The sequence below is a fragment of the Triticum urartu genome, chromosome 4A, assembly GCF_056163025.1.
Source record: "Triticum urartu cultivar PI428250 chromosome 4A, HENAU_Tu73, whole genome shotgun sequence".
Classification (NCBI taxonomy): domain Eukaryota; kingdom Viridiplantae; phylum Streptophyta; class Magnoliopsida; order Poales; family Poaceae; genus Triticum; species Triticum urartu.
The window spans coordinates 114810411-114826709 of NC_141876.1; positions in this window are offsets into that span (position 1 = coordinate 114810411).

Sequence of the window (16299 nt, forward strand, 5' to 3'; positions counted from 1 at the left end):
TTGAAGATCTCCTGCTCCACCGCCTCGAGCCTAGCCCCCATGCTTCCCGTCCTCTTGGGGCCTTGAACGTCCCGGATGTGGAGCACCCCCTCGCGCATCTCAATGGCTTGAGGGTGCTTCAACACCTCCGGTAGGTAGGGGCTGATGACCTTCTCAAAGAACTTGTCCTTGGAGGAGCTTGGGGCAACCATGGTGATCTAGATCTGTTAGAAAAACAACACGAAACAAGAATAGAGGATTTGTCCGTGGTGCAGTGGTCAAATCGTCCGGGGTATACATAAAGATTTTTTATCTTGGGAAACAAGTATGTGGAAGGAAAACAGAGTCGGAAGGTGCTCGAGGGGCCCACTACCCACCAGGGCACGCCTGGTGAGGCTGGCGCGCCCTGGTGCCTTGTGGGCACCTAGGTTGCCTTCCTAGTTGTTTCTTATTTTTCTATTTTTTTCTAATATTCCAAAACTGACAAAAAATATTTTCGCAGATTTTCCGGAGTCAGTTTACTTACCATATCACATACCTCTTCCTTTTCAGGGTTCTGGAGTGTTCTAGAAGGTTTCTTTTATGTGTTCCTCCAGTGTCATGGTTTGGATAATCTTAGTTCCAACATTAATAGGCGTACCTGAAATATAATGTTTAATTCTTTGTCCATTGACCACCTTTGGGTTGGTACCTTCGGCATTATTAATCTTGATAGCTCCAAAGCGATAAACTTCTTCGATGACATATGGTCCTTCCCATTTGGAAAGAATTTTTCCTGCAAATAATCTAAAATGAGAATTGTACAATAGAACATGTTCACCAACTTTGAATTCCCGCTTTTGGATTATTTTGTCATGCCATCTTTTAACCTTTTCTTTAAATAGTTTGGCATTTTCAAAAGCTTGGGTTCTCCATTCATCTAGTGAGCTAATATCAAACAACCACTTCTCACCGGCAAGTTTGAAATCATAATTGAGTTCTTTAATTTCCCAATATGCTTTATGTTCTAACTGAAGAGGCAAATGAGAAGCTTTTCCATAAATCATTTTATATGGAGACATACCCATAGGATTTTTATAAGCTGTTCTATAGGCCCAAAGTGCATCTTCAAGTTTCTTAGACCTAATCTTTCGGGACCTATTGAAAGGTTTTTGTAATATTAATTTTATTTCTCAATTGCTAAGTTCAACTTGACCACTAGATATTTAATAGCAGCAATCGGCTTGAACAATTACTTTGGAATCAACAATGTAAGATCTGAATTTATCACAAGCAAACACAAGTGCTAAAAATTCTTTCTCAGTAGTAGGATAATTTTTTTGGGAACTTTCTAGAGTTTTACTAGAATAATGGATGACATTTAATTTCTTATCAAATATTTGTCCTAGAACATCACCAACAACATAATCACTAGCATCACACATAATTTCAAAAGGCAAGTTACAATCAGGTGGTTGAACTATAGGTGCAGAAGTTAAGGCTTTCTTAAGTGTTTCAAAGGCTTCGAAACAATCATCATAAAAACAAATGGAACATCCTTTTGTAAAAGATTAGTAAGAGGCCTAGAAATTTTAGAGAAGTCTTTAATGAACCTCCTATAGAAACCAGCATGACTGAGGAAACTATGAATACCTTTAATATCTTTAGGACATGGCATTTTATCAATTACATCAACTTTAGCTTTATCCACCTCAGTACCTCATTCAAAAATTTTATGCCCCAATACAATGCCTTCATTAACCATAAAGTGGCACTTCTCCCAATTCAAGACAAGATTAGTTTGTTCACATCTTTGCAAAACTCAATCAAGTTTGCTTAAGCAATCATCGAAACAAGTTCCGTAAATGGTGAAATCATCCATGAAAACCTCAACAATCTTTTCATAAAAATCAGAGAATATAGCAGTCATACATCTTTGAAAGGTAGCAGGTGCATTACAAAACCAAAGGGCATACGTCTATAAGCATAAGGTCCAAAAGGGCAAGTAAAAGTGATTTTCTCTTGATTAGGTTGTGAAACACGTATTTAAGAGAAACCAGAATATTCATCAAGAAAACAAAAGTGTGTCTGCTTAGATAGTCTTTCTAGCATTTGATCAATAAAAGGAAGAGGTAATGATCTTTTCTAGTAGTTTTGTTTAATTTTCTAAAATCAATTACCATTCTATAACTAGTAACAATTCTTTGTGCAATGAGTTCATTTCTATCATTAGGAACAATAGTGATACCTCCTTTCTTAGGTACACAATGAACATGGCTTACCCGTATACTACCAGCTATGGGATAGTTTATACCTGCTTCCAGAAGCTTCAGTATTTTAGTTCTTACCACTCCTTTCACCTTAGGATTCAATCGTCATTGGTGATCAACAATGGGTTTAGCATCAGGTTCCATATTGATCTTGTGCTGACAGAGAGTGGGACTAATGCCCTTAAGATCGTCAAGAGTATATCCAATAGCAGCACGATGCTTCCTCAGAATTTTTAATAATCTCTTTTCTTCGTGTTCTTAAAGGTTAGCGCTAATAATAACAGGATATGTCTTTTTCTCTTCAAGATAAGCATACTTCAGAGTGTCAGGCAATTCCTTTAGGTGGAGGGGGACCTCCTAGAGTTTTAATAGTCAAATTTTGTTTAAGGATAGGTTGTTGTTTAAAGAATATTTTATCTATTTCATTTCTTTCACGCAAGTGCATAACATTTTCATGGTCTAGCAAGTATTGTTCTAAAGGATCAGTAGGAGGTACGGCAATAGAAGCAAGACCAATTATTTCATCCTTACTAGTAATTCTTTCATGAGGTTGCCTATGAAACTTAGAGAAATTAAACTCATGAGACACATCACCAAAACTAACACCGATGATTTCTTTCTTGCAATCTATCTTAGCATTGACAGTGTTCAAGAAAGGTCTACCAAAAATTATGGGACAAAAATCATCTTATGGGGCACCAAGTACTAGAAAATCAGTAGGGTATTTTAGTTTCCCACACAAGACTTCAACATCTCTAACAATCCCAAGTGGTGTGATGGTATCTCTATTAGCAAGTTTAATTGTAACATCTATGTCTTCTATTTCAACAGGTGCTATATCATTCATATGTTCTTGGTATAAGGTGAAAGGAATAGCACTCACACTAGTACCCAAATCACATAAGCCATAATAACAAAGATCTCCTATTTTAACAGAGACAACAGGCATGCCAACAACATGTCTATGTTTATCTTTTTCATCGGGTTTGGCAATTCTAGCTGCTTCATCACAGAAATAAATAACATGCCCATCAATATTTACAACCAAGAGATCTTTAACCATAGCAACACTAGGTTCTACTTTAATTTTTTCAGAGGGTTTAGGTGCTTTAATATTACTTTTGCGAACCACTGTTGATACCTTAGCATGTTCCTTTATCCTAACAGGGAACGATGGTTTTTCAATATAAGCCGTAGGCACAACTAGATCAAGATTGTAAATGATAGTTTCATCTTTAACTATGACTGATTCTTTAATTTCTTCTTTAATAGGGGGATGATATTTAAACCACTTCTCCTTAGGGAGATCAACATGAGTAGCAAATGACACTTGATCGTGAGCACCTTCCTCATCAGCCAGAGTTCGAGGAAAATGTAGTGGTGATGGATCCTTCACACCCTACTTTAGTTGAGGCTCAAGAGAAGGCTGAGGCTGCAGTAGCAGCAAGGGCAAAAAAGGAAGCCACTACACCCAATGCCCCAATAGCAAATCTCAAGTCCAAGCAAGACCAAAGGGGGACAAAGGGGCATTGGGTGCAGTGGCTTCCTTTTTTGCCCATAGGGGGGGGAATATATAGATCACAGGATGAGAGAGAGAGAGTGTGTGTGAGGGAGTCCTGGATTAGGGGGTGTTCGGATAGCCGAATTATACCTTTAGCCGGACTCCTGGACTATGAAGATACAAGATTGAAGACTCCGTCCTATGTCCGGAAGGGATTTTCCTTGGCGTGGAAGGCAAGCTTGGCGATACAGATGTTCAGATCTCCTACCATTGTAACCGACTCTATGTAACCCTAACCCTATCCGGTGTCTATATAAACTGGAGGGTTTTAGTCCGTAGGGCAACATACACATCAACAATCATACCATAGGCTAGCTTCTAGGGTTTAGCCTCTCTGATCTCGTGGTAGATCAACTCTTGTATTACCCATATCATCAATATTAATCAAGCAGGACATAGGGTTTTACATCCATCAAGAGGGCCCGAACCTGGGTAAAACTTCGTGTCCCCTGCCTCCTGTTACGATCCGGCCTAGACGCATAGTTCGGGACCCCCTACCCGAGATCCGCCGGTTTTGACACCGACATTGGTGCTTTCATTGAGAGTTCCTCTGTGCCGTCGCCGTCAGGCCCGATGGCTCCTACGATCATCAATGGCGATGCAGTCCAAGGTGAGACCTTCCTCCCCGGACAGATCTTCGTCTTGGCCATCTAGAGCAGATCGAAAGCTACGCCCCTGGCCGTCAGGTTAGATTTGGAAGTTTAAACTATACGGCCGACATCCGCGGGGACTTGATCTTCGACGGATTCGAACCACTGCCGAGCGCACCGCACTGTCACGACGAGCATGATCTAGCTCTGCCGCCGAACAGTGCCCTGGAGGCCGCACCCACATTGGCTCCGACCCTTAGTTCGGAGCCGACCGCACCAATCGAGGATGGGCGGTTGGACGCCACCTCGGGGGCTGCGATCCCAATGGCGGTTGAGCCGAACACCAGCCCCGTACTCATCAAGACTCGTGACTCCATGGAGCAGGATTCTTCTCCGAACTAAGAACTCTCCGCGCCCCTGCCGAGCGAATCCGATTGGGCGCCGATCATGGAGTTCACGGCCGCAGACGTCTTTCAGCACTCGCCTTTTGGCGATATCCTGAAGTCATTGAAGTCTCTCTCTTTATCAGGAGAACCCTGGCCGGACTACGGTCAGCAAGATTGGGATTCGGATGATGAAGAAATTCAAAGCCCACCCACCACCCACTTGGTAGCCACTGTCGACGATTTAACCGACATGCTCGACTTCAACTCTGACGACCTTGACGGTATGGACACCGATGAAGGAGGCGATGAAGAATCAGCCCCTATTGAGCCCTGGAATGCCACCTCATCATATGACGTATACATGGTGGACGCACCCAAAGATGACGGCGCGGAGCGGAAGAACGCACCGAAGGATTGTTCCCTCGAAAAGCAGTCAAAGCAGCGATGCAAGCGCCGCCCCAAATCCCGCCCCGACAGAAATAGCGATCACACTGATCCAGCGCTGGAGCAGGGCGAACCGTTGCCAGACAACGGCAATCCAGATAATGAAACCAAATAAACAAATCCTATCAATGATAATGGTCCGGACGAAATAACGCCGGATAGGCACTCGGAGCAGCAGAATGCCCGCAAAAGGCTCGTTGCCACCGCAAGGAGCCTCAAAAAGCAGAAGCGGAGGCTCAAGGCCGCGCAAAACACGCTCCAATTTAGATGGAGCAAAATACTCAACACTGTAGCAAGGTACGGCGACAATCGCCCCTCTAAGAGCTACCCAAAGCGGAAGCTGCTACCCGAATTCGATGAGGAGGCCTCAGACTCCCCACAACCAAATATCAAAGCAGCCACCTGGTCGGATAGATGACCCCTCTACCACCACAGAACGGCATTCAACGCCGCTCACAATGCAACACACGACCCATGCGAGGGCTCGCACCCAAAGGACGGTGCAACAAGATCCATCTATGGACCACGCAAGCGCGCCCCAGCATACAATGCAACACAACAAACATCCTAACAATGCGGCACACCTAGCTACAGGGGTGCCGCACACCCCCTATGTTTCACCGATGAGGTGCTGGACCATGAATTTCTAGAGGGATTCAAGCCTGTAAACATAGAGGCATATGACGGAACAACAGACCCTGGGGTCTGGATTGAGGACTATATCCTTCATATACATATGGCTCGAGGGGATGACCTCCATGCCATCAAGTACTTACCTCTCAAACTCAAAGGGCCAGCTCGTCACTGGCTCAAAGGCCTCCCCGAAAGCTCCATTGGAAGTTGGGAAGAGCTCGAAGATGCCTTTTCGGGCAAACTTTCAAGGGACTTATGTCCGACCTCCGGATGCGGACGACCTGAGTCACATAAATCAACAGTCCGAATAGTCAGCCCGAAAGCTTTGGAATATGTTTCTTACTAAAAAGAACCAGATTGTCGACTGCCCGGACGCCGAAGCCTTAGCGGCTTTCAAGCACAGCGTCCGCGACGAATGGCTCGCCAGACACCTCGGCCAAAACAAGCCGAGAACAATGGACGCATTAACAAACCTCATGACCCGCTTTTGCGCGGGTGAGGACAGCTGGCTAGCCAGATGCAGCACCAGTGACCCCAGAACATCTGAAGTTAGAGATGGAAACGTGAAATCACGGTGCAACAGCAATAACAAACGCCGGAATAAAGAAGACAACACGAAGGGCACGACAGTAAATGCCGGAATCAAAGTCCTCGGCCAAACCAAAAGCCGCCCTCCAAAGGCACCAGGGATGAACTGTCCTGCCTCAACAAAATTATGGACCAAGTATGTCAGATCCATAGTACCCCTAGCAAACCTGCTAATCATACCCACAGAGAATGTTGGGTCTTCAAGCAGTCCGGCAAGCTTAATGCCATACACAAGGGGGAGGATACACCAAGTGAAGACGAGGACGAACCTCCCAAGCAAGACAAGGGGGAACAATAGAAATTTCCACCCAAAGTCAAAACAGTAAACGTGTTACACGTGATCAAGAGAAAAAACAATGCGGCACTCCCTGAAAAATATACCCAAGTGCCTGTCACCGCGAAGTCCCACTACTGGTCGTCTCAACCGATCACCTTCGACCATCGTGATTACGCATCAAGTATCCGGCACGCAGGATGGGCTGCACTGGTATTAGACCCAGTAATTGGCGGATACCACTTCACACGAGTCTTGATGGATGGCGGCAGTAGCCTAAACCTAATATATCAGGATACAATCCGCGGGAAGGGGATAGACCCAACACAAATTCGCCATAGCAATACTACCTTTAAAGGAGTAACGCCAGGCCCAGGGGCTCGTTGTACGGGCTCCCTCCTACTAGAATTTATATTCGGCTCCCCCGATAACTTCCGTCGCGAGCATTTAACTTTCCACATCGCTCTGTTTAAAAGTGGCTATCAAGCACTACTCGGACGTGAAGCTTTCGCTCGCTTTAATGCAATACCACACTACGCCTCCCTAACACTCAAGATGCCCGGTCCACGTGGCATCATTTCAGTGCATGGAAGTATCAAGCGATCTCTGCGCGCAAAAGAGAGTGAGGCTGCCTTGGCAGCCGCACACTAAAGGTGCCCGGACCAGCAAAAGCATCCAATAGGTCGTCAAGACCTCAGACACAACTAATAAAGTCCGGCGCCACTACTCATATCGAATAAACGGTCGCACCCCTATCTTTCAAAAGTACAAGGGGCTCAACGCACGCAGACGAGTGGCGATTTCTTCTTATCTTGAATTATACATGGTTTCTTTAGAAAACTATCCTTTTGCATGACAACCTTTTTACCAAAATTCCTCTCTTTCACAGATGATCATCGTGCTACACCCGTCCAGGATACGGCACAACGGAGACACAGGCGCAGACGTGCAGCAGGGACCCGACCCAAGGATTCTTTTTAGATTAAGACCCTGCGTAAACCTTTTTTACTGTCTCTTGTTGATACATATCCACCGTTGGGAAGGATGCTGACGTCTTGGAATGTGGCCACGCCAGAACAATGCATGTACCTGGACACAAGGGGCTTCTTACAAAGGCCATTCTTCAGGCCCGATTTATACCACAAAGACCGAATACCCTAGGGAGTGTTCGGCGTCGCGAGTTTGGCCCTATATGCATCAGCTCTGAATCATTGTCTTTGGTCAAATGTTGGGTTTGCCCGGCTCCTGTGTTTTGGTACCTTATGTTCCGCTTTACCGGCTAAGGTAGCACAGGGGAACTACTGCGATTGTGCCCTGGTTCATCCAGACGAGCACCTCAGTAGAGAAAGCCGAAAACTGACTGTCATGATCTAGCGTGAGACTGGTCAACCACTCGATGACCCATGGGAAAATTCCTCCGCCTTAACGTAGGGCCGCTTTCCGGCCAGGCATATACGCACCCCGGGATCGGGAGAGTGCGGAGCCACCAGGGGCTATCTAGTAGCCCCACTGTCAAACTCCTATGGCTAAGTGAAAGTGTTAAAGCATTATAGTTTGGTTGCCTCGCTCCCTCCGCTATCACCTCCTTAATAGGACCAAGACGTTGGGTTAAGTGTGAACGTGCGTTTCTGCGAACACCTCCGCATTATATGCGTGGGGGTTGAAGCCGACGACTGCAATCTTTCAGGTTATACACATGTATACATAAAGGCCGCCCAGGAGGCATCACATTACTTTCAGGCAAAAGTATAAAAGTAGTCTCATAAAAATTTAAAAAGCATTTCGCTTACAATGAGATTACATGTCATTCAAACATAATATTTTTTGAGCACTAGGTCTCTATCAAACGAGCACCCTCAAGAACTTCCTCAAAGTAGTGCTCAGCAGCCCTTCGACCTATGGCCGAATCCTGCGCCGCAACAGTGGTAGCATCCATCTCTGCCCAGTATGCTTTAGCACGGGCAAAGGCCATCTGTGAGCCTTCTATGCACGCCGACCTCTTCATCGCATTTATGCGCGGTACCAAATCGAGGACCTGCTGCACCAAGCTGAAATAGCTGCTCGGTTTTGACCTTCCCGGCCATAGTTGATCCACAACAGACCTCATGGAGAGTCCGGACAACCTATTTAGTTCGTCCCATTCGGCTAATTGGTCCGTCAACGAAAGCGGATGCTCGGGAGAAAGGAATTGCTTCCAAAACAGTTGGTCTACTTCACGGTCCGTCTGACTCTGGAAATACTTGGCCGCATCGGCAGCGCTCGCCGCCAGATCCATATACGCATCCTCCGAACTCCACAGCCGATCCAGAGGGGCATACCATGGATCTCCGTACTTCCTCTGCAGCATAAAGGACTTCCCGGCTACAATATCCCCGGCTTCCCGCAGCTCCTCCTTCTTTGCCCTCATAGCAGAGCGGAGGTCTTTTCCCGTTACAACAGCCTTCTCAAGGTCCGATGCCTTCGCCTGGTTCTCCTTTTCAAGAGCCCGACAGCGGTGTACGGCGGCTTTTAATTCTACGGCCATATTGGCCATCTTCTTCCGGCTCTCGCCATGTGCGGCCTTCTCGGCTCGCAACTCTTCGGCCGCCTTCAAAGCAGCCGCATTACCCAATCTTGCTTGTTCCTTGGCTCGGGCAAGTTCCGCCCGCAAGGCTTCAACAGTGGCATCTCCATCTGCAGTCATAACATGTTAAAAACACTGGCATCATACTCTTCCTATGTGGCGTTTACCAGACAAGGATACTTACCCTGCGCCTCGTCAAGCCTTCTGTTAACAAGCTCGATGTCGGCATCTGCCGCATCCAACTACCGTTCTAAACGGGCAAACTGGCTAGTCCGGCTGGCCACCAGAGTTTCCATCTCCTGCACATAAAGGCAGTATGGTTATTACCTGGGAGTATGATCCTCCGTTCGTCATCGTTTCCGACAACAACCAGAGTCTCAGGGCCTACTATCTACACAGGGCACACCTAACATGTGCAGGACTATTACACATTCCTTTTTACGTACCTCAAAGCCTGTCAGTAGACTCATAAAAGCTTCATGCAATCCACTTTCGGCGGATGATATCCTCTCCATCACCATATTCATCAGCACACGGTGATCATCTGAGATGGCCGCTCGCCCCACCAACTCCCTCAGACGTCCGATCGCACACTAGACGGCGCCTGACTCTTTCGTCTAGTCTCTTCGGGAGCCGGACACTGGGAGCCTCGGGGATCAATTGGATCACCTTCTGGCCTCTCCGCACTCAGAGAGGCCCTCCGCGACGACACTTCAGGGTCGCCCGCTTCCGGAGCAGAGGAGTCCGGAGGAGGCGTCTCGCTCTCCATCATCTCTGGAAGAAGATCCCCCGAAGACGAGCTCATTTGAGAGGGGCTAAGGCCCGAATTGCACAAATATATGCGGTGGTTATTTTCTCAGAAGAAAAGGATGGCATATCTGTACTATTAAAGTTTTCCGGTCACTTACGACTCCCGGGAGAATTGATCCCCCCGCGGACTTGTGCGGCAGCAGCGCCCCCCAAGGTAGGGCCCCCGGTGGAAGATTCCTTCTCCCGTTTGGAAGCTTCGGCCTCCGAATTCCCGGGCGCAGTCCTTTTCCTCTTCCGGTCGTCTTCCTTCATGGAGACGCTCGCTCCCTCGGTTAGAAGAGGCAGCGTTGGCGGCCCGCGTCCTCCCGCATTACCCTCCACAGTATCTTCCTTCAAGGGATCCGGGTAAGGTGCGGTCTGGAGCATCTTTTCCAATACCGGATTCTCCAAACCCTCAGGGAGGGGGACCGAACACCGAATCAACTTCGCCTTTGTTAGCCAGTCCTGGTCAAAAAAGCAAACTCTCAGAAATAACTTCGTAATGAAGGAAAGATAATATGTTCGGCCAGAAGATTCCTTACCTGTTCAGCGGCGCGGTTACTGCTCAGGCCCACATCCTCGGTGATTTCCGGACACTCTACTTGAGGTCCAAAGAATGAATTATACATATCCTCATGCGTCAGGCCGAGAAAATTTTGAATGGCACGCGGACCCTCGGGATTGAACTCCCACAAGCGAAGGGGCTGATGTTTGCAAGGCTGGACTTGACGAACCAGCATAACTTGTATTACCGCAACCAAACTGAGATCGTCGTTGAAGAGATCTTGAATGCGTCTCTGCAGTAAAGGCACGTCCTTGGCTGGACCCCAGCTCAGTCCTCTGCTGATCCATGACATCAGTTGTGGTGGTGGGCCCGAGCGAAAAACGGTGGCGGCCGCCCACTTGGCGCTTCTAGGAGTCGTGATGTAGAACCACTCCTGTTGCCACAATGCATACACCTCTGGGATGGAACCTTTGGGCCACGGAGCTCCCGTCATCTTGCGTATTGAGGCGCCTCCACACTCTGCATGTTGCCCTTCGATCACCATCGGCTTTACTTCAAAGGTCTTGAGCCATAAGCCAAAGTGGGGGGTAACCCGGAGGAAGGCCTCGCATACGACAACAAAAGTCGTGATACGCAGGAAGGAGTTCGGAGCTAGATCATGGAAATCTAGCCCGTAATAAAACATCAAGCCCCTGATGAAAGGATCCAGAGCAAAACCTAGACCTCGGAGGAAGTGGGAGACAAACACGACGCTCTCGTTGGGTTTGGGAGAAGGGACGGCCTGCCCCCGGGGAGGCAGCCGATGTGACATTTCGGCGGTCAGATACCTGGCCTCCCTCAACTTTTTGATGTCTTCTTCCGTGATGGAGGAGGGCATCCATCGGCCTTGAAGGCTGGATCCGGACATGACTGAAGGTTCGGAGCACCTGACCTGAGCTTTGGGCGTTTGAGCTTGAGGCGGGGGAAGGATTCGATTGAGCACGGGAGGGAAAAGGTAAAAGCTTTGCCCCTTTATAAAGAGGGTGGATATCAAGCGTCCTCCCCATGTCCGTTTGGACTTGCCTATGATCTAGGAGTCCTAGAAGTGGTTGGGTTACCCATGCCCGTATTGATGAGAATCCCGTAATTAGGGGACACAATCTCTATTTTTACAAGACGTACCAAGGGAACCACCTCGCATACCATGCTGAGGTGGGTAATTAAACGACTCGGATAAAGGCTCGGCCGTGGTGTGTCGCACCACAGGATACGTCAGCAGATTAGATTTGTGTAAATATTATTCTCTCTATGGAAGTATGTGGAAACATACTTTGCAGAGCCGGACACTATCTTTGTGTTTAAGATCATCTATGAAGTACTTGGAGGAGGAACCCGCCTTGCAATGCCGAAGACAATTTGCGCGCCGGACCCGTCGTCATTGAAGCCTGGTTCAGGGGTTACTTAGGGAGTCCTGGATTAGGGGGTGTTCGGATAGCCGAATTATACCTTCAGCCGGACTCCTCGACTATGAAGATACAAGATTGAAGACTCCGTCCCGTGTCCGGAAGGGATTTATTTTGGCGTGGAAGGCAAGCTTGGCGATACGGATGTTCAGATCTCCTACCATTGTAACCGACTCTATGTAACCCTAACCCTATCCGGTGTCTACATAAACTGGAGGGTTTTAGTCCGTAGGGCAACATACACATCAACAATCATACCATAGGCTAGCTTCTAGGGTTTAGCCTCTCCGATCTCGTGGTAGATCAGCTCTTGTATTACCCATATCATCAATATTAATCAAGCAGGACGTAGGGTTTTACCTCCATCAAGAGGGCCCGAACCTGGGTAAAACTTCGTGTCCCCTTCCTCCTGTTACCATCCGGCCTAGACGCACAGTTCGGGACCCCCTACCCGAGATCCGCCGGTTTTGACACCGACAGTGTGTGTGTGTCTCTCGTTCTTTTGCTTATTGGTTTTTATTTCCCGTTGCTACAATGTTCGTTTGTTTCGTGCTACTTGGTTGTTTTATGCTTGTGAGATCCTATGTTTTGTTGTGTGGTTGATCATACCATGATTAATGTGTGATTCATGCTTATATATATGATTACTTGTGTATGATCATTCACTTGTGTATTTGGTGATGCGTGCATGTTATCACTCATATCATTTTGTGCGCTCTACCAAGATGTATGTGACATGGAAAAGTGACCCATGATCGTAATCGATTATGCATTTGCATTCAAATGCAAATCTTAAATAATGCACAAATTTAGGGGGAGCTATTGCTTATCACATACTTCTCAAAGCGATGATGTATTTCATCCATTTTATCATTTGTTGAAGCTTTGATCTATATGCTGTCATCAATTACCAAAAAGGGGGAGATTGAAAGTGCAACTAATCCCCGGGTGGTTTTGGTAATTCATAAGTACATATAGCTCATTGAACTAATATCCATTCAAGATAAATCTTTCAGGATGTTCAATGATTGGCATGGCATGGACTAAAGATGTGGACCCCTCAAAATGAAAAGGACAAAGATTGGCAAAAGCTCAAGACTCTTCATTTCTATTTTAGTGATCCAAGATCACATTGAGTCCATAGGAAAGCCAATACTATGAAAAGGGGATGAGGTGTTGCTTAGTGATATTGCTCCAAAACCCTCAGCCACTTTCTCCATCCAAATATGTCCAAACCTAAATTCCAAACTCGGCCCCACCGATTCTTTCTTCCCGGAGCCACCAAGTTTACTTGACATAGCCACTCCCAGAAACCCTAATGATTCAGTTTCACCGATATGGATCTCGTCACAGCGAGATGGCCTTGCCAGTGCTTTGTCATCTGTTGCATCCACTTCGGTCCCACCGAGTTTATGTAATCAGTCTCACCAGGTTGACAGATTCTCTGTTACTTATTGCTTCACTTCGGTCCCACCGAGTTGATGCAATCGACGCCACCGAGATGATGTTTGCCCTAAGCCCTAGTACATCGGTCCCATCGAATTGTCCTAGTTGGACCCACCGAGATTTCTAATGTTCATATTTTTCAACAGATCAGTCCCATCGAGATTTCTAATCGTTGCCACCGAGATGGGTCAAAAGTGTGCAACGGTTGGATTTTGTGTGGAGGCTATATATACCCCTCCACCCCTTCTCCATCAAAACGTGCCTACACCTCCACCATCCATTTTCTGAGAGAGAGCCACCTACTCATATGTTGATATCAAGAGATTCCAATCCAACCTTTTGAACCTTGATTTCTAGCCTTCCCCAAGTTGCTTTCCACTCAAATCCCTCTTCCACCATAGCCAAATCCGTGAGAGAGAGAGTTGAGTGTTGGGGAGACTATCATTTGAAGCACAAGAGCAAGGAGTTCATCATCTACACACCATCTATTACCTTTTGGAGAGCGGTGTCTCCTAGATTGGTTAGGTGTCGCTTGGAAACCACTACTACAGGATGCTGTTAATGCGACACTACGATCAAAGACCCTTCGAGAAACTGTATGCGATGCAATAATCGCAAACGGTGGTGTATGAAAACTGTCAAAAAAGGTGCAAAACGTTTGCGATGGATGATGCATCAAACACGGTTCAGATTTTAGTTGCGTGTGCGATGAAGGGCATATGGTTCAGTTCAGTTAACTATTTGGGATGAGGAGGAACAAAAGAAACGACCAGCCATATGAAGGCGTGTGCGATACACAGCATACGGTTCACTCCGATGAATTGTTTGTGATTAGGCAACACAAAAGAAATGGGCAGCCAGATGAAGGTGTGTGTGATATACAACATACGGTTCACTCGAATGAACTGTTTGTGATTAGGCAACACAAAAGAAATGGTTAGCCAGATCAAGGTGTGTGCGATATACGGCATGCGGTTCACTCGGATGAACTGTTTGCGTTGACACAAGAGAACAGAAACGGTTCAACTTAACAAGACGTGTGTGTTGTGTGATGGGATTGCATACAAAACAACAATACACACACACACACACACTTATAAGGACAGGCGTGCATAACCAAATTAAACATCCACTTACATAGGTGGCTACTACAACCATGGCATTTGCACACACCAAAGTAAACTATTACATGCATAATTACATAGGTGGCTACTACACACATGACATTTCCACACACCAATAAAGTAAATTATATATTACATGCATGATTAACTAGCATAAATGATCATCTGATCATCATCTACTTCTTGTGACGCTTGCTCTGCTTGTGGCTTGATCCGGGCTCGTCGATTTTGGTAACGAGGCACTTCCTCATGTCAATGATCCGCTTATGCATCTCATAGAATGTGTACACGCTCTTGGCCGCGAACCTGAGGTGAGGTTCATCCAGTTGCCGCATCCAGGCCCTGTGCCAGGATAGGGGACTTGTTATCTGGGCATCCTGCTTCATCTTTTCGTAGTAGGGGTCGATGATGGCCGTGGCGAGTTCGATCAGGGAGTCCTTCTTCGTGCTTCCCCAGACCCTACAGTGGTCATGGATTTCAACAAGGTTCTTGCAGGCCAAGCCCGTAACACTGAGCGCATTTACATCGTCTTTGGTTTCCACCATGGCGAACTTGTAGTCGGTGCTGTTAACAAACCTGTTGAAACGGTCGCAAGGCTCTATGGCCATGCTGTAGTGGTAGGTGAGGACATGATGGCGCACGCACAACTGGGCGACGACAACCTTCTAATCTATGCCGGGACGACAGGCGGTGTACTAGAGGTTGATGCAGACCACCTTGTACTTGTCTCCAGCAAGCAACTGCTCAACGTTGTTGATGTAGTCGTCAACCACGGCCGGTTCGATGGTGTACACCACCGAGAGATCTGTCTCCCTCGCGTGGGTCTCCACTCTATGCTCGCCGAACTCCATTGGAGCACCGCTGGACATCCCCTCTCTATGTGTCATTGTGGGCGTGCTTGTTGTGTTGTGGGGCGCGATCGAAAGGTTGAAGAGACTATGGTTATAATGGCCGCGGGAATTAAAGGGGAAGCCGGACGACTAGGAATATCGCCAGGCCCTGATGGCAGTTCTAGTTTGCAGTGCATAACTCCATTGTGCCGCACGTAACTGCATCGCGAGGCAACGCGCGCGGCGCAACCGCATGCATATGGGCCCCCCGACGTGATCGTGCGCACGCCCAACCGCTAGCAGAGCGCACGCGGAGGGACGCAAGGAGAGCACTCCGCGGTCGCCTCAACGGCGATCAACCACATATATATACATATATACATATATATATATATATGCATATAGTAGTTGAACGTGCAAGGAAAAGCTGTCCACAAGCGGAGCGCACCGACGGACGCAAGAAGAGCGTGCCAACGGACGAGACAGAGCATGCCGCGGTGCCTAACAGTGAGCAAAGCTTGCCGAGGGACGCGAGTAGAGGACGACACAGTTATACGTAGCAAATAAGACGAATTGTGCGAGCAATGTCGGAGACATCAAGCATGAACCATATTAGAGTTGCATGTGCGATACGTGGCATACAGTTGATCCATCCGAGCTGTTTGTGATGGAATAAGCCGTGTGTGTTGCGGGAAAACGCTTGCTAGTATATAACCTTAAATTTAAGAAAAATAGTGTTAGTGCATGTTAAAAAAATGGTATAGTTTGAAACTATGTTCAAATATGACTCCAATGATATAATCTTTAGCGACATGCATTCGTATTTTATTAGTTAAATCCTACTTATAAACCAGGACGGGAGTATAGTAGGTAATTAAATCACAAACATTTTTTAT